This window comes from Tympanuchus pallidicinctus, unplaced genomic scaffold (genome assembly GCF_026119805.1).
Source record: "Tympanuchus pallidicinctus isolate F22 unplaced genomic scaffold, pur_lepc_1.0 scaffold21, whole genome shotgun sequence".
Lineage (NCBI taxonomy): Eukaryota > Metazoa > Chordata > Aves > Galliformes > Phasianidae > Tympanuchus > Tympanuchus pallidicinctus.
The window spans coordinates 9,904,659-9,925,646 of NW_026294733.1; the positions used below are offsets into that span (position 1 = coordinate 9,904,659).

At 43.5% G+C, this 20,988-nt stretch overlaps 1 protein-coding gene across 5 annotated transcripts in view; it reads left to right on the top strand.

Annotated features, from left to right (window-relative positions):
• KCNIP1 (potassium voltage-gated channel interacting protein 1) overlaps positions 1-20,988 on the top strand; it is a 302,655-nt gene that overhangs the window by 231,796 nt on the left and 49,871 nt on the right. The window contains exon 1 of one of the 5 annotated variants that reach the window (XM_052684941.1): positions 3,123-3,428. The exons of the other annotated variants lie outside the window; for them this stretch is intronic. The gene's annotated coding sequence lies outside the window, so the exon portion shown is untranslated. Of the gene's footprint in view, positions 1-3,122; positions 3,429-20,988 lie in introns of those variants that run through there. 5 annotated transcript variants of the gene reach the window in all.

A 20,988-nucleotide genomic window follows, 5' to 3' on the forward strand; every position in this document is an offset into this window, starting at 1 on the left:
GTTGTCAAGCTGTGATTATTTCCCTACACTTTCATGCTTCATTTCCAGAGAAAGGATCATGTCTGAGTTACCTGAGGGGAAAGAGCTGCTGAGCCACAGAATTACATCTATAATAAATGCTGCCTTTTAGAAGAAGGCCTGTGTCTCAGAAATTCTGCTGTGAGCAGAAGGGGTTTCTGCAGGAAGGAAATATAAGGCACTCATACCAATGTCTGCAGACAGGAGAGAGCCTGCTGTGTGGAGGGAGGGTTGCACATTTGTGTGTACTTGCCTAACGTGATTAGAAGTAACAAATCCTATCCAGAATTTCCATCTGTGGGATTTGCAAATGCAATGCAAAAATGTTTGTATTTGAAGCTGGGGGAGTTGGGTGGATAGATTGGGCTGCTGCTTAATAACTGTAACTTTGGTAGGTGTGGACCTATTCATGTTGTAATTCACTGATGGCAGTGAATCAGATCATCTGCTGTCACAATCCATCATCTCCACCTTTTCTTCTCCCCCTGCATTCCTTGTGTCTCAGATTATTCTCTTTCAGGGCTGAACAGCAGTGGAGGGGAAAGTACCATATTGGGGTTGGAATGCAGCTGTGCAATCTGTGTCCTTTTTTTTCTGTTGAAAAACTTAGCAGAACAGTCAAAACAATTTGTAAATCTGGTGACTTTCACTGGTCTCAAAAAAAAAAAAAAAGAAAAAAAAAAAAAGAAACTACCAAAGTTAATTATACGCAATATCTTTCATTTGAGCTTGTATTAGGTAGCTCACAGAATATAAGAGTTGAATCCAGGCTGCTGGAGGGAAACCACAAGCTAAGCTGGTGGAGTCTGAGGAGGAAACTCATTTTGCAGGAGACTGGTGCACTGATCTGGCTTAGAGGTGAAGTTTCTTCTTTATGAACTGAGATTGGACTGCACGTATTCTTCCTTCCCAGGAGTACATACATCTCACCCTAAGAGGTGTCCCAGTCCAGGTGTCTCCCAGCCTCCCTAGCTGGGGTTTGCCATGCCATGCAGGTAGTTAATACTCAAACTGCTAGGGAGCAACCCAGTGTTAGATGCCAGGAGTGCTCCAAGGACAACCTGGGTTTACAAACCCGAGGCATAGACTTGGATTTTGCATGTTCTTGATGAGCACCATGATTGCTGGTCCCCCAAGCTCTGAAATGGAATGCCAGAAATGCTAGGTGGCAGTGAATGCCCATTGCAGAGAAGCGCCCAGTTCCCTGTAGCGCAGGATCGGGACTCCTCTTTGTGTCTCTCAGCACTGCTGCCTGCATGGAGCACAGCCTACTGAGAGCCTCGGAGAAGCTCTCTGCCCTGGGCAAGGGGAGCTCAGCTCATGCTTAGCTTGGAAGCTCCTGGGCACACCTGCTGGCTGGAACCTTAAGCAGTTGTGAAGTGCTTAATCCTTGCTGTCACTAAGCTGATATTTGAAAATACTTTGCATCAGGGTTTTGCTGCCGTTTGAGCTATTTTGCATGAAAGGCGGTGATTACAGAGTGATAATGTTTTGACACAGCAATAAAAGCCAGGAAATTCACCATTAGCAGTGGTGTTGCTCTCTCTCTTGCCTCTACTGCATGACAGCTTTAGTGTAGGCAGTAACTGAGTAGAAACGACAATAGCAATTAACTTACAACCTTCTGCTTCAGTACACATCTTAACGTTCATTTGAGGAAAAATGTCCGGCGAGAAAGTAAATATTTATATGTGAGGGATCTGTGCTAAAAGTTCATATGGGTTGCAAACACTGCTGTGACTATCAGCATCAATGTAAGTAAGAATAGAATTTTCAGTTTTCCTTGCAGGTTTTGCCACAAAAAAATATCAATCACGAATCCCCTCCCTTTTCTTTCCCAGCCTCATATCTTCCACATTACACTAATTAGTCAGAAACCTGGAGTTTATATAACATTCTTTATGCTATTGCTATCCATTGGCTAAATAGGCCATTTTGGCATTGATTTCCCACAAGAAGTCATTAAGTATTTTTGACCATGGTTCATCGCTGTTTGTGATTACTTGGGTGGGAAAAGAAATGGAAAATTGTGATTTATGTTTCATGAATGACAGCTTCCTATTTCTGCTCGCTCCTTATCTGTGGTTTAAAGCCTGGCCTATTAATTAATAAGTAGAATTTCTCTGCGACTTTGATCTCTGATACTATCACACAGAATACTGAATATTTAAAAGTGGTTTCCAGTTAATTTCTAGCACACGTGCTGTATCACAAGTCAGAACATCACTTTACAAGAACAACACTCAGTGATTGAATAAATCAGAAGCTCACTTTCCAATCTGGAGCAAATGTACTTTTGGCAAAGTGGTAGGTTTAACATTGATTTGAATTGATGGAGTGCCAGGATAGACTATGAAGTATCTCCTTAAATTAGCTGCTAAACAAACTTCAACAAGATTTTATTAAGTTAAGTTAATAGCTACAACTTAAAAGGAATGGCCTGGTTTTCTGAAGTCCTGAACCCCTCAGAGATCTTATGCGTTTCACCAGCCCTTCAAGTTAATTTGGTCAAAGCAACAAGCTTGACAGTGCTGCTTAGAGGAAAACAAGCAACAGTCTTCAATACCAGATATACCCTTTGATACATCATGACTGCTGGAGGGGGTCCAGCAAAGCGACTGTAGCAGGAGTCTGGTGTGGGGCACTATTTGTTGAGTGATGCATAGAACAGCTTCCTGATCAATCAGGTACCTGCACGGGGAGGTGGGTCTCCCTCTGATGGGGAACTGAAGCAATGAGAACAACCTACTTGCAGGTACACCCTTTTTCTCTGCCTCCTTCTTAAATACCAGCTACATGCAATTCCCCTCCAGTGCAGGAGCCAAATCCAGTCAGTAGAGTTTATTCCATCCTTGCAAGGAAGGTACCTGGGTAAAGAAAAGGGCCATTTGGATGACTGGTGTTTGCTCACAGCCTGCCCCAGCTCTGCACCCCCAACCCCTGCTCAACTCCAGCTGCAGTGAGCAGAGCCTCATCAACGTGAAGGCTTGTTTGCCATGACGCAGGCCTCCCATAATTCAGTCCACCTGTTCATAGTTTATTTGCAGCTGTTTCCATTAAGTCTGCAATATATATTGCAGGTTAAGAGCTGCTGGGACACCTTAGTGTGGGTCTGTCCTGGTGGTGTGTCCTTTCTCTTGTTAAATGTTATGGTTACTGCTATCATATGCCTTGAGGTTGGCCTTATTCTTGAGATTTATTTGTTATGCAACTCCACGTGAAGAAATCTATTTGTGCAAAATGTGGCCTTGTGTTCAGAGCAGCTCTTGCTGCTAGGTGAGTACTGAGCTGCTATAAGGAAAGCTGGATGCTGAGCAGAAAAAGCTCATGCCCATTACGTGTGATGTCCGTATTCTGTGCTGCTTTTCCATGACCTATAAGAACGCCAGCATACAGTCAGTTAATTTCAGGTATGTTTGTCTTATTTATTTTTACATTTATAAATATTTTTGGGCTTTTTTGTATGTGAGGCTCAAAAAAACGCTTTTTCCTTTGCTTTAGTGGAGGCAGGTGTGCTGTGTAAAGGATCTGAGTGTAGCTTTGGGACTGTTGGCCAGGAGGCCTCCAGACAGCAGAGTGGCGTGGCTCTGTAGGGGACCCTGCAGAGGTTTTGAAAGGCACAAGTTTTGGGCAGGATCTCCTGCTGTATTTGTTGTCTTGGAGGTGTGTTTTTTTTTTTTCTTTGTTTGTTTGTTTTTCCCAGGATGTGGGAATGCAAGTAGAAAGGGGGGTGACCAGATTCGAGTAGACAGATCTGATTTGGGTTTTCTCATCACTGTAGGTAAGGCTGAATTTTGTTAGTGTTAATCCTGTCTTTAGTAAAATGGAATTGGTGTGGCTCAGGTGAGCTTAGAGGTAGTTCGTGGTGCTGGGGATGCTGAGCCATGAGGCAGCATTAGTAAGTTCCATTCAGGATTGGCTTTTTGCTGTTTCTGACTTAAGTGTATTTGTGTTTGTTTATGCAGTGTTTTACATTCAGTAACTGTTCCAGAAAACATCTTCCTCTTCCTGCTCTGCACAACCTAGCAGCTAAAGAAATAAGGCTTTTGTTTACAGCCTTGCAAGCACAAACAGCTCCCTGAAGCAAATGCAGATGGTCATTTGGTCCAGATGTGCTCTTCCTACATCTTTCCCCAAAGCAACCATGTTGGCAGCCAAGGAGAAAAAAATAAAACGAGTCTGAGGCCAAGAGCAGATGTGGGGAGGAGAGAGGCAGAGCTGGCAGGAACGCTGGGGAGCTGACCCAGTGCTTCTGCCTGCTTCTGCTCCTGCATGGCACAGAGGCAGGTGGACACTGCCTGGCCAGGGGCAGCCTGGCCTGGGTCACTGATCAGCATCCTGCTGGCCCCAGGCTGTGGGTGGCAACTTCAGTGCCAAGCTCGGGTAGGAGGCAGCCCACCTCTGCCCACCCCTCGTGAGTAACTCTCCAAAGATTTCCCCTTTTTCTCCTGCCAGCAGAGGCAGTCTGGTGACTCGTGTCCCATAAATTAATTTTGCTTTTCTGTGCCCTTTGTGGAGATGTGGCATCTTCCCAAGAAACAGTCCTGGTGGACAGGTACAAAGGACTTGCTCTTCCTTGTGTGTGAGCTGTGTGATACCCAAATCATTCATTACAACACCTGTGACCTTCCTTTTTTTTTTTTTCTTTCTTTAGTGGTATTTTCCTTACTCAGAGCTGCCTTGTTTATCAGCAGCACTTGACTACTGGTGAAGTGATACCTCACACCTCTGCTGCAGTTGGTTTAAAACATAGAATAAAACTACTGTGTCTTACAGAGAGGTGTTCTGGGAATGCAAATGGCCAGAATCTAGTTACACACTTGGAATGCCACCAGGATGCCAACTGGCTGTAGAAAAGAGCCAACCTCTTTCAGAGTGAGAAGCAGTTTAGGAATACCTGGCTTTCCTTCTAGGCTAGAAGCAATGATTTTTTTTTCTCCTCAAGAGGAGTGAGTTGGCTCTCCACAGCATCAGACAAGCACCTCTGCTGGTACAAAACTGGGGACAGTGAGAGGGGATGGAAGAAGGAGGGCTGTCCATTCTGTCAGTGTGTGTTACTATGTGAGTCCGTCATCAAATACCAGCTGCAACTGAGCTTCTTGAAAGCGGGACATTATGAAAAACACAGTGTGAGATACAGCAGTGACTGCACTTGAAAGAAAAAAGCTGTTTGGTTTTCTCAAGTCCTGCCACAGTGAGAAGTGGATGTATTGCCTACCTCTGAGTCTGCATCAGTAACTCGTTTGTCAGAGGGCAAGGGAGAAAGTGAGCAATGAAGGCTTACGGGGTGTATTTTCTTTTCAACGTGCCATTAGCGTTAATGTGAAATGCACTCAGATAATATGCTCCCCTGTGTGTTTAATAATCGAGCTCCCAGGCCACTGCTGAATCTCACACACTCTGTGGTTCTCTGTGCAACATTTCTGCACTGTAATTTAAGAATGGATAAATTATGTTGCTGACCCTGTTTAATTGCCATCAGGGAAGCAATAGCTTAGCCAAGAGCAGGCTGCATCAGGATGCCCTGAGGCCAAACTTTCCTATCCTAAAAGCAGAGCTACAGGATGTTCTTTGTGGTATTCTGGATGTTATATTCTGAAAGCAGATAATATTTGGTCAGAAGATCACATAAGATAACGCTGGGTGACATCTGCATCCTCTGGAAGGCATGAGAGTTGTCACTGCTCTCGCTTCCACGTAGGATGGTACTGCTGTTCTTTTCTGTGTTAGGTTATGGAGTGCTCTTTTCCATTGTTTGTGGGAAAACGTGAGAGAGGTATCAGGCATGGTGATACGCAGTGGCAGGAGGCAGCAGCTGTCTGCGGAACAGTGTGTGCTCTACTAGAAGCCTCCCTGTCCTGTTCAAACTCCACCAAGTAATATTTGAGGAAGATAAAATGTGGTGCAGATCTGTGCGCTGTTGCATTCAGGAGAGTTTGCTGGTTTGCTCCTGGGGTACAAAACAAAGCCTGTGCATTACAAAGGGAGCCACAGTATTTGCATCCTTCTCAAGCAGTGTTTGAGGACCTCCTTCTAAGTTCAGGCCTGTGTGGTTTTGCTATTATAATACAGGGCATCAAAATGGCAGTGTTAAGATGAATGCTGAGGCTCACTGTTGTGTTTTGTTTAAAGTAAGTGATAACAGCCAAACTGTTTGATATGGTGTTTCTAGATGTTTGTCTGTGTTTATCCTTTCTCCACTTAGTTTGTCTTAAAGATTGTTTTCAAATAATGAAGCCTCACTGCTTACATCACGTAAAGTTGAAAATAGTTTCATGCTGCACTGTGTGAATCTGTCAGAATTACAGGTGGTGATGAGCTCCAGCTCATTTTGCCATTTGTGCTTGCATAGATATCCCTTACTCTTCACAGATGGCTTGATTTATTCTAGTTGCTGTTAGGTGAGCTGCAGGAGAAGTTTGTAAATGGCAGTACGATTAGGCCAGGCTTCTTGTACTTGTATACCCTAACGTAGCCCAGGCTTTAGATAAATTTCAGAGGTGCCCAGCTATGATGTGTGTCTTGTGCCCAGTCTAACACCTTAGCATGTGAATTTGGAGCTAGGAACCAGCTGTTTGTGAACAAATGCTGCTTTGGTGTTCTGCTGTGCTCAGAGAACAGCCACTGGGTGCCTCTGCAAATATCATCCAAATACCATCTAAATCCAGAGCTACACACTCATAAATAAAATTGCCTGATTTCTATGCTATGGGTCGTGCCTTCAACCTGGAAATGCCTCTTCTGGTAGGAGTGCACTTTGCCCTTAGGGAGTGAGGGGAGGAATCTCCCTGAGATTATCAGATTATCCCGTTGATAACACAGCAGTGTTTCAGTTGTTGCTGAGCAGCACTGCAGAGCCAAGGACATCTCAGCTTCTTGTCCTGTCCTCACAGCGAGGGGCTGAGGGGCACAAGGAGATAGGAGGGGGCAGAACCAGGGCAGGTGACTCAAACTGGCCAAAGGGACCTTTCACACCACAGGGCATCGTGTGGATAAAAACTTGAAAACATGGCGAGTTGTAACAGATTCTTACAGGGAGCGCTGATTGAGGCTTCATCATTCTCAGTTCATGCTTTCGAGTGGATATCTTTTTGAGAAGAAGAAAAAAAGTACCTGGAGGGGTTTAAATAGATGCTTCAGACTGCAAAACTGAAATCGAGAAAGTGTAAAGGCTGGTGAAGGAAACGGGCTGCTGTGATAAAATGCTGTGCACAGGAATGACTGTTGTCTGCTGGAATTTCTGATGTGAGAAGAGGTGAGAAGTAGTTTGTGATGAGAACGTGCAAAGCTGAGGGCAGAAAGCTGGGAAATTCAGAATTGAATTTGCTCTTTAGAACTTGGTGAAAGAGAATGTGGTTCTCTTGGTTGGGAAGTTGAGGTTGCATGGAAGAAAACAGAGGTGTGTGATCTTGGTGTCTGTGCGTGCTTGAGGTATATTTAAAAATAATTTGTGGTGTTCACCATTATGCTGTCCCAGGATGTAAGACGAAATGTCCATTCGCCTTTGTGGAGGACTTCAATGGTATAGAGAAAAGTGTTACCTTTGGAGCTGAGAGGTTTTGACTCGCGCTGCAGGAATGACCGTGGTCCTGGCTGAGCCTGGGGAGACCTTGCCCAGAAGCACAACAAGTGGGCTCACGTCTCCCTCCTCGGTGCTGCCCACAGGCTGTTTGTGCTGGGTGTGGGTGAAGCCTGGGCTGGGCAGTGCCCCAAGTGCTGTTCAGGTGGAGACGCCCTGGGGACTGCTGGGGGCACGTCATCCTGAGAGGAAATCGCTGCCTGTAAGAAATCAGATTCCTCCTCCGAGCTGTTTGTACTAAATTATGTTTAGAAGATGATGCAAATTGAATCTGACTGCATGATTTCACTCAGAAGGAAATCAACGATTTCTTAATTCTCCTTAATGCAGGAGCCTTGGGAAAAAGCTTAATTCTAGCAGGCGTAAGTAACACTGCTGCAGAAGTCTCTCTATAAATCAGTGAACTGCTGAGCAACAATATTGATGGTCTGTTTGTTTATCCTGTTCACAAGGGACATAATAGGGATGTAAAAGCAAAGGGAGCAAAGCAATCTAAGTTTTAAACTTAGTGGCACAGTCAGCTATTGCAAAAGTAAACTATGTGCTCAGAAAAGCTGAAAAGGTGCAGAGTAAAAAAAATAGTTCTTAAAATGTTTTCTTAATCACCTGGAACTCACTGCTTTCGTATTTCTTGTAACCACTTGTTCAGAGGAGGACAGAAAGAGATGAGTGTTGAACAGGAATCTGATTGGTAGCCAACCACCACATAGGTTTATTGCTATATCCAACTTAGTGCAAACCAGTTTAATCCTCATTCTGCCTGACCTCTGGAAGAGTGGGCTTGAAGCAGAGGATGCAGGCTGAGGTACTTTGTATGTGGGAAGCTTCCCTGCATGTGTCTTGTTCCCAGGCTGCTACTCCTCATTACAAAGCTGCCTGGTCACCTGGAACATCACAGCTGCTCCCATGGTGCCCAGGAGAAAACTGCATTGTGGCATCTAATCTGTAGGTGAACGTATTCAGAAATGTGTTACCTAAGACTGAGTAGTAAAAGTGGGACAAGAGCAAATCCTTGCTCTGTTCCTGTCTCTGTTGTAAAATCTTGTATTGTCCCTTTTCTCTGGAAGATCAGGCCTTGTCTTCATTAATCTCCTAACAGGCAGACTTGTAATATGCCTCACCATGATCTCTGCCTTATACCAAGTCATTAAACTTCCTTACAGCCCCAGCTGAATTGGCAGCACAGCTGGTAGATGCAGCTTCAGAAAGAAAAGCCTTTAATGAAAGGTGGCCCAATGGAGCTGATTAATTTAAGTCAAAATAGCAGCAAGGATGAATGACTTGGATTTTTTGTGTGTGCGTTTAAGAGCTGAAACACCTCTGCTGTGGGTTTCTGTCCCAGGCTAACTCGCATTGTCCTTGCTGCACAGTGGGCCTGGTGAGGCTGGTGCTGCACTGCAGCAAGGCTGTCCCTGGGGTAAGGGTAAGCCTGGTGTCCTGCCTTCCTCCTGCACAGCGTGTGAAAAAGCTGAAGCAAACCGTGTTTTGTTCAGCCTACCAGCCTGGTGGTTCAGCAGATAAGGAGTGTGTCTCAGGAGGAATGAACCATGAAATGTATTTGAGAACAGAGCTTTTGATGAGAATGTACATCAAAAAATCCCACGAGAATCCCATTTCAGATGCATCGTGCTGTTTATTCCTGTTAAAAAGTCTTGTCTTTTGAATTTCAGACTGCTGGACTAAACCAAGTTTTCTAAAGTAGTTTTAATGGCAATTGTCATTAGAACCCTAACAATTGCTACCAGCCCCCTGTGGGGGAAGAAATTCTTGGGTTTTCTTGCTGCAGGTATAATATTCCTCAAGTATTTTAGACCAGGTGCCCTGTCAGAGTTATATAAGCAGAGAATTGGGCTCTTGGGTGGTCAGACTCCACAAACTAAGCAGAGTTGTCCTGTAAGTAGCATTGCAAACAGCACAGGAGAATTACCCCCAAGTTAGCTTTCTTCTTTACTCACAAATAATTCTGAACATGAGCACTGGAGCATCAGAGATGACTGTAGCATTGCATCACGTTTCTACATGCATACCAATAGCACAGTGTAGTTAGATGACTTGCAACTGCATGTGTGTGTTTGTGTCAGGTCTTAAGAAGCGCTTGTTCTAGTGAGAACGTAAAAGGGCTGCTGCCAGGAAATTATGCCAAGTTATGGCATGATGTAAGCAGGTATATCTCCAGAGTGACCTTGAAGCACTTGTTTCCTGTTCTTAGATGGCAGTTTTAGCATTTAGAATGATAGGGATTTGGAAAGTAAATTGTCAGATCTGAGACTTTTCACTTAAGCCAATACTGTTTAGTGGTTGCAGAAAGTAATTCAGCTTTCATGAATGTGTGAGAGAACTCATCTGAATTTACTATGGTTCATGTGCCTTTACATGAATCATGTTTAAAACAAACAAATGGCTCATTAAAGGAAAATCTCCTGCAGACCCTGATCCCATGATGCCTGTTGCTGAGCTCTCATGTCTCAAATCTCACTGTGCCCATAATATGTGCCATTTGCTGTCACTGTGAGGAGCAGCTTGAAGTCGCGCTCCAGCCTGCTGCAGTCCATCTTTTCGAATGATCATCTCTGGTTGTTGTTATAAAACAATACCGAGAAGCAACTGAAGGTAGAGCTGTTCAGCTGTGCTGGTGTTTTAAAAGAGTAAAGCCTGACATTAACCTTGGGTGGATCTGGGAAGGATGGGATCAGCTTTCTGAACTCAGATTTTTGGTCAGGTGCAGGAGCAGCACTGTTGGTGAGACGTGGGGGGCTGTAGCTGGTCCCCAGTTCCTGGCTGGCAGAACTGTGCCTGCAAGCTGGCCGTGCTGCTGACAGCTGCTCACAGCCACTGCTGCTCAGGGCTGTCAGAGGAAGGCTTGGACTTGTGCAGCTCCAAGGCACAGCAATTAGGAGATGAGTCACGCGTTGACTTGTGGTTACCCATGTTCATCTGAAATGGTTGCTTGGCTCTCCTGATGTGTCCTGGCTTGTGGGCATTAATGTGCTATGTGCCCGTTAGTTAGGGCCTGCACAGCACCAGGCTGCAAAGCAGAGACGGATACTGACAGTGCTGTGCTGTGAATAACAGGACCTGGCTGTGAGATCTGCAGGAAATTTCTCAAGGTGGCATTTCCCCAGGGCTGACAGAGTTGCTCTTGAACTTCTGCTGACCTGGTGGATGGTATGGAGAAAAGATTTGTGTATGCTTGGAGGACAGGGAAGGAAGAAGTGGGGAATCAGATGAGTGTTTGGTGTGCTGGTTTGTTTTGCTTGCAATTAGGAAGGAGCAGAGACTGCTCATGCACGCTGTCATCTGTGGCAAGGAGCAGGAAGGAGGAGGAGTGGAAGAAGATTTTGAATTTTTTCGATGAAGGGCTGCATCCAAATGTAGTCACCAAAACATCTTCCCTATGTTTTGAAACAGATTGCTGAGTGACAGCAGATACGTGATCTCATGGGGGTGCTGCAGAGTACAACTAGCTGTGGCTGGGGATGCAGCATGTGTGTTGCTGTGCCTACTTTTCGGAGGGGTGGAAGACCTTTAATCCCCAGAGTTCACACGCAGTTGCTTTCTTCCATGGCAGTATGAGAGTTCCTTCAATTGTAACCTTCATCTGCGTGCAGCCTTGTTCAGAAAGTGGAATGAAGCTTACTCTGTTTATAGCAATGGATGGAAACAGTTTTAAACTTTTAAATCTCAATTCTCCTGTTGCTAGAAGTATCGTACAACCAAATAATTTAAACTCTCTTATTTCAGTGTTGTCAAGTAACTCTGTATGCAAATTAACCATATACTCCAAGAAAATCAATAATGCAGTTCTGCTTGAAACAATGCATGGTTTCTCTTCAACTAAGCCTATTCATTACTAGTATATTCTGATTCAGCAAATCTTCAATTTGCAATCAGCCTGCTTGGTAACACATTTATTTCCATTCTGTGGGAGCCAATAGCTTAGCAGTCTGATATTGTGGTGCAGGATTTTATCCTAATCCTTTTGTTCTAGGATATGCTGGCTGTTTGCTTCTGTCCCATAGCATGTCTTTTGGTCAGGAGGGAAGAAGACTGGAAGTAAAAGTTAATCCCTGACTGTCAGTGCAGGATGGCCCTGGTTGTTCCCTGGGGGAAGCACAAGGTACCTTCCATTTGAACAAGTGGAGCTAAGAGCATTTCACACTGTGCATTTCAGAATCTTTTCTGAAGATTAAGTTAGAGACTGTGTTCCTTTTTAAAATTATTTGTAATATCACCTGACCTCTAAAACATGAGGGTTAATTCATTCACCGGGGAGGCTGCTGACTGTGCTGCATCGGTGACAAAGTTGGGCAGTATCCGTGCCATGTTGTGCCCTTTGTGGACTTCTTCTGGTGTGTAAGTGATAAAGGTCTGCAGAAGGAGTCTTAAGTTCAGGTCTAAGACTTGCAGAGTCAAGATGCAAGCTGTTTGGGCAGTTGGGGACTGCAGCTGTGGCTGTTAGTCCCTGAAGCATCAGGTATAGATCAGCTTTGAGGTGAAGACTAAGAGTTTGAGCAATCTCTTTTCTGTCTTCAGAGTTTCGTTATGGTTTCTGAGAACAAAGTAGATAGACTTCTACTAGCAATACTTCACACTTCTTGTTTTTATATCTTTGTCCTGGATATAATTGCATCTTGGCTTATCTGTTGTTTTTTTTTTTTGTTTGGTTGGTTGGTTTTTTGTGGCAGTCTGAAGTCTTCTTGCATTTTGTGAAAGCTTCATTGAAAGTTCTGCATAGTATTAGTTAAGATTGGTTTGTGAGTAATGTTTTGTGTTCTCAAGTGGTGTCAGAATCTGTTTGTTTGAGCTGCTTGGGGATATGGGTGGCTTGTAGAACATTGCCTGTGAGTTGTGTGGGGAAAATTGAGAGTGGAATATCTAATATAGAGATATTTGGTTCTTTCTTGTTTTGTCTCATTTCTTCTTCCCCTCAGCAAAGATGGAACTGAACCCTTTCAATCCAATCCAATTAAGAAATCCAATTAGCACTACAATTTGCAGGGCACTATCATCATGTTGACTTTTAATCATGCTACTCCGTACACATTTCTATTTGAATCCCTGACTGTTACAGAAAAATTAACTGGAACACGCTAAAGCAGAACACTGAGGTTTTTTAAAATAAAAAAGTAAAAATAATAACAAAAAATAGGAAAAAACCTTTTAAATGGTGTGTATTTATTAGTTGGTTATGTGATATATTAAGGATAAAATGGCTATCCAGATCACAAGTATGAGTTTAATATTGAAACTCGCTGCCTTCTGCAAGGAAATGCGTGGTGGCTAATAGGAGTTGCTGAAGGAGGCTGGGCTCAGCCTCCCCATTCTGAGAGCTGACCACAGTTTTCAGCTCTCTCTGAAGATTGGTGTAATTGCATTTCATGGCTGTGTCTTAGTTATGAAATGTTTTCTTTTTAATTACAGCATCAGCCCTCTAGTAAATACCACTGTAATTTGGATTGTAATTAAGCAAAGAACAAATGCTATGCACTATTTAGCACTTGCAGGACACCAGGTGAATTATTTAATAAAAGAGCTGTACAAACATGCTGTCACATCTCGTTGGTATGACTTCACCTCCCACAGCTTGCTCCTACATACAGGTTTTATCTGTGTTGAAGTTATTGTGGCCGTAAGGTCTATTAACCCTGCTGTGATAAAAACTGCTAAGAAGTTCTGTCTAAAGTCTTCCTATAAAATGGGAATTGCAAAGAACTATAACAACTATAATGCAGTTGAAAATACGGGACAGGAAATGTCTTTGAATGTGAATGTGGTTGTCTTGCCAAAATCAACAAGCACAAGGGAGGAAAGCAGCTTTCTGCTGTGCTGCACCTGCAGTGCTATCCTATTGATGTACTGCTGTCTTTGCCAGGCCTAATGAGGAGGACTAGCTTACAGCAGTTAGTGCAATAAATAACATGAAGTGTTTCCTTTAGGTTTGTGGTCTTATTGGCCAGAATTGGGCTGGCACACGTTTGTTCTGGCTTTGTCAACAGAGGCGAGAGGATGCAAAGCAACACAGCTTGCTTTCCCTGCCAAATGCTTGGGTTTAGCCACAAGGTATTAGCTCTTCCTTTTAAGCTCTTGCCTTTTATGGGACTACATGTGGAGTGATGGGTGAGAGAACGTTGCTCTGCCAAGTTTGTTTGTTGTTAATTACTGAGTTTGTTAGACTTTAAAAAAAATTCTGTTGTCTTTCCTAATGCAAAATTTTCCTCCAGGCTTTGGTTATAGATGACAAAAAATCTGGTAGAGGCTTTGTAAAGAGCTACCTGAAACACTACTAGAATCTTCTGAAAGCATTTTCTGTAATCATACTGTGTGACCTTTCTGCTGTTTTCTGTTTGATTCAGTTAGTAACCCTCTACAAGGATATTTAATTAGGTCTTAAGGTCTTTGATGTTATTTACCAAATCTTAAAGCCAAAGTACCTAGACAAATTCAGTACAAATAGAAAACAAATTGTGCTGCTTAAATTGTGAATTATGAAAGCATACTTGAGAGACTTACATTAGCTTTGGCCTTCAAACGGGACAGGGAGAATTGATAAATATACAGTTGACTCCAACTTATGCTGAATGATTAATGTACTATTCCAATACCAGTGAATCAAACTCTCTTAAGTGTAGTATATTAACAGCCTCTATGATCTTCTAAAGTATTTATGAGCCTAAATAATGAGTGGGAATATGCCAGGTAAATTGGCAGCTGAAGTCAACAGGGATCATTCCAGCATGGGATGAACAAGAGCTTACTATAGTTCTTGCTGGCCAGGGGAGTCCTCTTTCTGCTTCTGCAGCTGGGTGTAATACACCGTCTTGCTGATAGTGACAGCAGGGGTTATGCATGGAAATATCTAGCAAGTCTGGGCCTGGCTATTTCAGCCAGACTCTTCAAAGTCTTAGCGGTGTCAGTTTCAACAGCATGGCAAGCTATTGCTTGGACTAAATATAAATACAGTATAAATATTGTAAGGGTGGACTAAAAAGTTGAAAAAGTACTGTATGAAAATAATCTGCTTAGCTTGAAGGTGAGATTGTTATAGCTCCTGTCCAGAAAGCACGTTGTAACCCAGGGGCGAGCTGATGGCTCTCTCTGAAAGGACAGGCATATCAGCCTTGCAATTGAGTTGCTGCACTTCTTGGGCCCATGGAAGTGTTGTGACCATCAGGGATCACCTGGAGCCCAAGCATCTTGCAGGGGTTTCCTTCTCAGTACTCTCATGTAGTAATAGCCTATGCACACAGAGCATTCTGAAGTAGCTGCTAGGAAGTGCAGCTCCTCAAAGCGTCTTTTCCCAGCTAACACTAGAATTATAACCGCAGTTGTTAATGAGATACAGAATTTCAAATGCATATCAAATTTTTAAATCCAAATTCAATCACATTCAGCATTCCCTGCTTGCTTTTATGGCTGTGCATTCTCTGTGACAAGTCTGTTAACCCACTTTTGCGCCCTGTCTGGGATCCAGTCTTCCCATCCTGATATGACATTGTTTTTCCTGCTGCTCAAACAGGGCAGGAGTGAGTCTTGATCTGCATATTAGAGATTTCAGACAATGCTTTGCACTGCAGAACTGTAGCATCTTGCTTAAGAAATGGTGTCAGCTTTGTGCTTCCGTGTCCAACAAGGATTCTTGCCCCATGTTGTCTCCCCAGTGTTGTCTCTCCTGCAGCAGGATGAGTTTTCTGTCTGAGATATGTACCAGCCCACTAGGACAGGTTTCTGACTGAAAGCAGTATGGGATACTTGTCCTACACTGGTGATGGGCTGAGCCCATTGCCTGGGATACAGACAGCAGCTCAGCTCACTGTGGAAATGTTTATCTGTATTTTATCACAATTCCTTTTTCACGAGATTGTCTTCTGCACAAACTTATACATGAAAATGTGAATAGTCTTTTCTGTCACTTCTAACTCTGGCCTGTGTCCTAGAAGTGTGATAGAAATTGAAAAATTGTGAGTAATATCATATAATGAATTGATGCAAGTCTGTTCCTGATTCTGTATGTCAGATTGTTAAAGGTGATACTGAATCTCCCAGATGTGAATTTAACACCAGGTACAGAACTTTCCAACCAAATATGTGGCAATAGACCCATCTGAAGCACGCGTGATGCCTAGTCCCTGCTGGGCTCAGTTCTCACAGAGAGCCAGGTTCTGCGGACACCTCGGGATCCTGGCCTTCAATTCTGCCTGTGTAGCTCCTGGGATTGCAGAAATCAAAGGCAGGGATCATCGTTGGTGCTGAATCCTGCCTCTGTGGGCAGAAGCTGTTTTGCACTGGGGGTTCTTCCAATAGCTTTGAATGGAACCTTTGGGTCACAGCCGGAAATTCCTGACACTGACTCCCATGCCCAAAGTGGGAATCTGTAACAATAGAATTGTCCTTAAAGGTGATGCTGGTGTTCTTCCAGAGGAATGAGGGATAGGGCTGTCAATATGTTGGTAATGGTCTGCACTGCAGTTGGCCCGTGTGGAGGAAGACTTCGTGCAGCTCCTGCTTGGTACTCTTCCAGAAAAGCTTGCAATTAAATATGTTGTCATTTGGCTTTGCATTTTGCCTGGCCTTTCTTCCTCTCACAGACTGGAGTAGTTGCATGTGATGCAGTATCCATCTGCACATGAAATTGGACAGGATTAGGGTAACTGGACAGGTAAGCAACCTAGTTTCCTCGCAGGCCATGCAGTAGTTCCTGAAGCACTGGGTTGATTTTGTTCTGAAGACTCCAGCCCCCTCTCCATCATGTCATGGGCAAAGTAGTCCTTCAGGGAATAATTAGAAAATGAGGGCTTATGTGACAAGAACGTATGATGTGAAATGCGTGGTACTTCGTGTTCAGTTAATTAGGAACTTGAGATCTCTCATTACTGATAAAGCTTCAGGTTTCTGTTCTTTGAAGCAAACAATTTTCCAGTCAGACGTGATTACTGAGAAAAGCTCTTTGGCTGGATCCATTAAGTTCCCTCTCATTCTTCCCCCTTCTCCCTATTCCTTGTGTCTTGGCCCGGGGACAGTGAAAGATATGGCAAACCTTCAATAATCACCTGTATGGAGACATTTAATAGCTTCCTAATATATCTGAGTGAAGGCTATTAAATCTGCTATGCTGGACCTTGAAGCTTACAGCTATTTCCTTCTCCCCCTACACTTTAAAATGCTCTGTGCAGAAGGAGAATTGATCTCCAAATAAATACACATTAGTTAATTGTGCATTTATATCGATGCTGGAATGCTGCTTACATGTTGCTTTGCTCTCTGTCAATTAAACTGTTGCTTTCCCCTGACCAGTGAGAAATTGTGTGTTTCCAGTTACTTAATGGAGCTTGTCACTTCATAGTTAGCACTCTTGTTTATTTGTAACATGCATTTCTATGCTCTTGATTCCAATTTGGAGTCTGGAATGATTTTCCTAGTCTTAAGAGTTGGTATAAAGCTAACTTTATTTTCTTAGGCTGTTATGGAAAAAGGTGAGGGAATGATCTGGAATGAGAAATGCAGGCACAGCTGTACTGGCAGACAAATGACTTTAGGAAAGTGGTCTGGGATAATCCTGAGAGCCAAGATGCAGAGGATCTTCTGGTTTATATTTTATGCCAGCAGGATTTACTTGGTAATATCCAGATGTCCTATGCATTTCAGAGGCTTTTCAAGTCCTTTACTGTAGCACAAAATATTGTTGGAAGGGGAATTAAATCGTCTTTGCACACCCACAGTTGCATAACTGGTGTAAGGCAGGGGCTGGTGAGGTGGGCTTAAAATTCCTATGGGTTTGGCAGTTTAGTATGTTTTTAAAATAGCAGTTGAAAGGTATGCGTTTAATTCTGCAGTGTGCTGCTTAAGCTGCAGTTTCAGTAGTCTGAAAGCTACAGGACTGTGGAATGGGCTGCTCTTAAAATCCAGGCTGGTTCAGGGGACTGTCTGAGTAGGTCTGACTTCCTTTAAGAAACTGTGCATCAATAGATAGTAAAATCATAACTTAATCTGTTTAAAGGGATGTCTTTCTTGAGGGTAGCCTCAATTAAGTACATGCAAGTTCAGGAATGACAGCAACAGAATTGCCTTGCTGTCCCAAAGACAACTTAATCCGTTTTGAATGTGTTGCTCAACTTCTGTACTGAATGGATGTGATTGGTGTCGGAGCAGAAAATGATTCCATCCCAATGTGTTCTGGGAATTTGGGAGACAGGAAGTTCTGCATCCACGTAAACCAAGGGACCAGGTTTTAGACCTTACAAATATAATCCAACTTTACCTTTTCAGCAGTGTTATAGTAAGTAAATTTGTGTGTGTGTATATTCTGTCTCCATCTGTTTTTTATTAAATGAGACTATTTGGAGAGCCAACATAAAGCTTAACAAGAATTTTTAGTTTGCCAGGCTTTCTACAGTTCAAATCTGCCGTCTTAAACTCCAGAGACAAAACTGCTCTGGTGCCCCGATAGGAAGAACTGCAGCTTCCTTAAACAGGAACTTGAAGCTTAGAAAACTGAAACACTGCAAGTGGGAGGTGGGATCCTTGTCAGCCTGTGCTCAACCACACACCTTGTGCTGTCCAAACAGGTCCCCTTGGTATTTCCCACCCTGCACATCACTGCTACCTGCTGGTTCCAATCCCTCCCTGTTCTTGCTGCTGCTTTTGAGGGAAGAGAAGCAAGCAACCAATGCATGCAGACATGTCCAGGAGAGTTTGCAGTGAAGTTTATTTTCTAAGAATCCCCCTTCGTTCTGCTGAAGTGACTGTTGTCTCAGTTGCCCTCTAAAACAAGGTGATCTTGCTGTCTGGGTGATGCATCAGTACAATTCCTGGCACCAGCTTGTTTGTGCTCAAAGCTGAAGGAATTACTATTCTTAATCTGCTTTAATGTATTATACCAGAGTTTGCTCCAGAAGAGTCTTCTGAAGAAAAAATCAGGTTTTCAAATTCTCTTTATTTCAGGGGAACAAGTAACTTCCCAAGGAAGCTAAAACCTTCTATTGTTCAGAGAAGGATCTGTGGGCTTTGCATTAGCTTGACAAATGAAATACTCCACCACGAGATACACATATAATGCTGCTTCCTCCTCTAATGCTTATTCTCCTTCAGTCTCTCCGGTCTTACAGTTTCTGTGATGCTTTGTTTTTTCGTTTTTGTTATATTTGTTTCATGTAATTGTATTGTTGTTTTCCTTTCCAAAGTCAAAATGACTTTGGGTATTTGCCTGAGTGGAAGCCAGAGACTCCAGGAAATGCCCTGTAAGCCATGGTGAGCCCTGGGATGCCTGCTTGAGAGCTTAGGGTAACCAACATCTTTGCTCAACTGAATTTCAAACGGAATTGTGAAGTTACTGCTCAAAACAAGGCCCTGCTGGGAGGGCTTTAGTGAATAGGTCATTCAAAGCAGAATCGGTGAACACAGTGGTAAAGCTGAGCCTGAACAGCTTTGCTTAAGGGGCCCAGGTGGGACAGTGGGAGGAAGGCAGTTTCCGAACAGATCTGCTTTTGCACTTTGGGAACATGACCTCTGCTCCTCCTGGCTCCCCCCTGGGCTCGGGGGGTGCTTCTCCTCCTTCCTCAATTTCCCTGTTGGAATTTACTTTGTAAAATATTCTACAACTATAGGACTGTAGGTGAAAGGCCTATAATGGCTATGACAACTATATCCTGGTTGACATTTAGCTAAGGGAAATTTCAATCTGAAGCATTTACTGATGGTTTTTCTTCTGTTCCTGTTAGTGCATTTCTTGGGACCTGCAGACATTGCCTCATTCTTTCACCATTTGCTAAAGTTTTATACACTGTATTTAAAGCACATTTAAGCAGTAGCTAAAAAAATGTATAGCCTCAAACTGGAAAATATCTCCACAGAGTTAATGTGGAGAGGAGGTTTTCAGGATTTATTTCCATTTCATTATAGCTAGGAAATAGGGACCTTTGTCAGTTCTGCTCAAGAAATAATCTGGAAGGAATACCAAATTGCAGTATGCGTTTGCAGTGCAGCCAGTGAAGGCTTTCTGCCAAGTACAGACAGACTTTGTGGCTTGATTATAAGCAGAAATGAAATAAAAATGAGCATTTCATATTTTTTTTTCCTTCTCTTAAACCCTAAGGAGGCAGAGAGCTTGAGCTGATAACTCAGAAAGCATTTGCTGTGAAAGGGAGTTCTTTCCACCAGTCACTTTAAGGCAGAGGTGATTTGCTGCTCTCGTTAGGCTTTATGAAAACCTCAGGCTTTATATCAGAGCTTGGATCTGAGCATACTCCACCAAGCGTATGTCCTGCAGCCTTACGTACCTGTCCCTTTTCTCTGCTGACTTTTGTGAAGAACAGATGTAGGATCCTGGAGAAGCTTTGTAAGACTCCTCCAGGTGTTGCACCCTAGACATCCAAGTGGGGGTACCCTCTGCAGAAGCTGCACCACCAGGTGTTACTTTGGTCTGGCCAATCTCACTGGTAGTTCAATATATGTTCAAATTACTGCTTAAATTCCTCTATATCCTGTGTCATGGTGGCTGGCTGTGGGCAAACCTGCCAGATGCTGAGCTCCTGCAGCCTCCCACGGAGCTGGGATGGCTGCACAATATGCACTGGCTTCAGAGTGAGCTTGGAGACTGTGTAGCAGTTGAACCCAGTGTCTCTTGCTGGGTCTCACTTTTCCTACATTCACTGCAGTTAAAGTTAGGAGGAAAGCAGGTACCGGGAGAAATGAATGAAATGAAGGCAAGCAACTTCCCAATGAATTAGTTTCGAGGTAATTAATTGGCTAATTGCAAAGGTTTGTTAATTCCTGGTTACTGGTACTGTCTTTTATCAATGGTATCTTTTGTACCTGATTTCTTTAATAAAGTAGATGTTTCTCCATGCCTCCCTTTAAGTCCCAGCAAACCCATATTGCAACATGCTCAGCAGCTGATGTCTCGTTAAGCTCTACTGCATAGAGGGACCTCTGGTTTGGGCACTCTCTGAAATGGTCTGCAAAGGTACTTCTTCCCAACCTGCTGATCAAACAGTGGGATGTATGGTGACCTTCAGAACTCTATACCAAGGAGGTCGAGGTGTAAGGGAGATCATCTTTTAGTCCCGAATGACTTTCTGAAAGACAGATGCCCTTGGCCAACCTTCCTTGCTGACTTCCTCACAAGTTCTGAGATGCTGAAATCTGCGTAAGGGGGTTAAGCATCTGTGACACAGTTGCTTTCTTGCACTGAGCTGACAACAGTAGCTATTAAGTGGCTTCAATTTGTTGTATCATGCTTTTTTGCACATTTTGTTTGCCAAGTTATTACCTTTCTAGTCCTGCTTCAGGAGTCTTAAGTGCCCACACAGTGCAGTGTTTAGCATGCTTAGTTTGTAAGAGCCCTCTGAGACCATGCCATAAGCCCACTTGCAAAAAGGGGAAGCTCGGGATGAGCG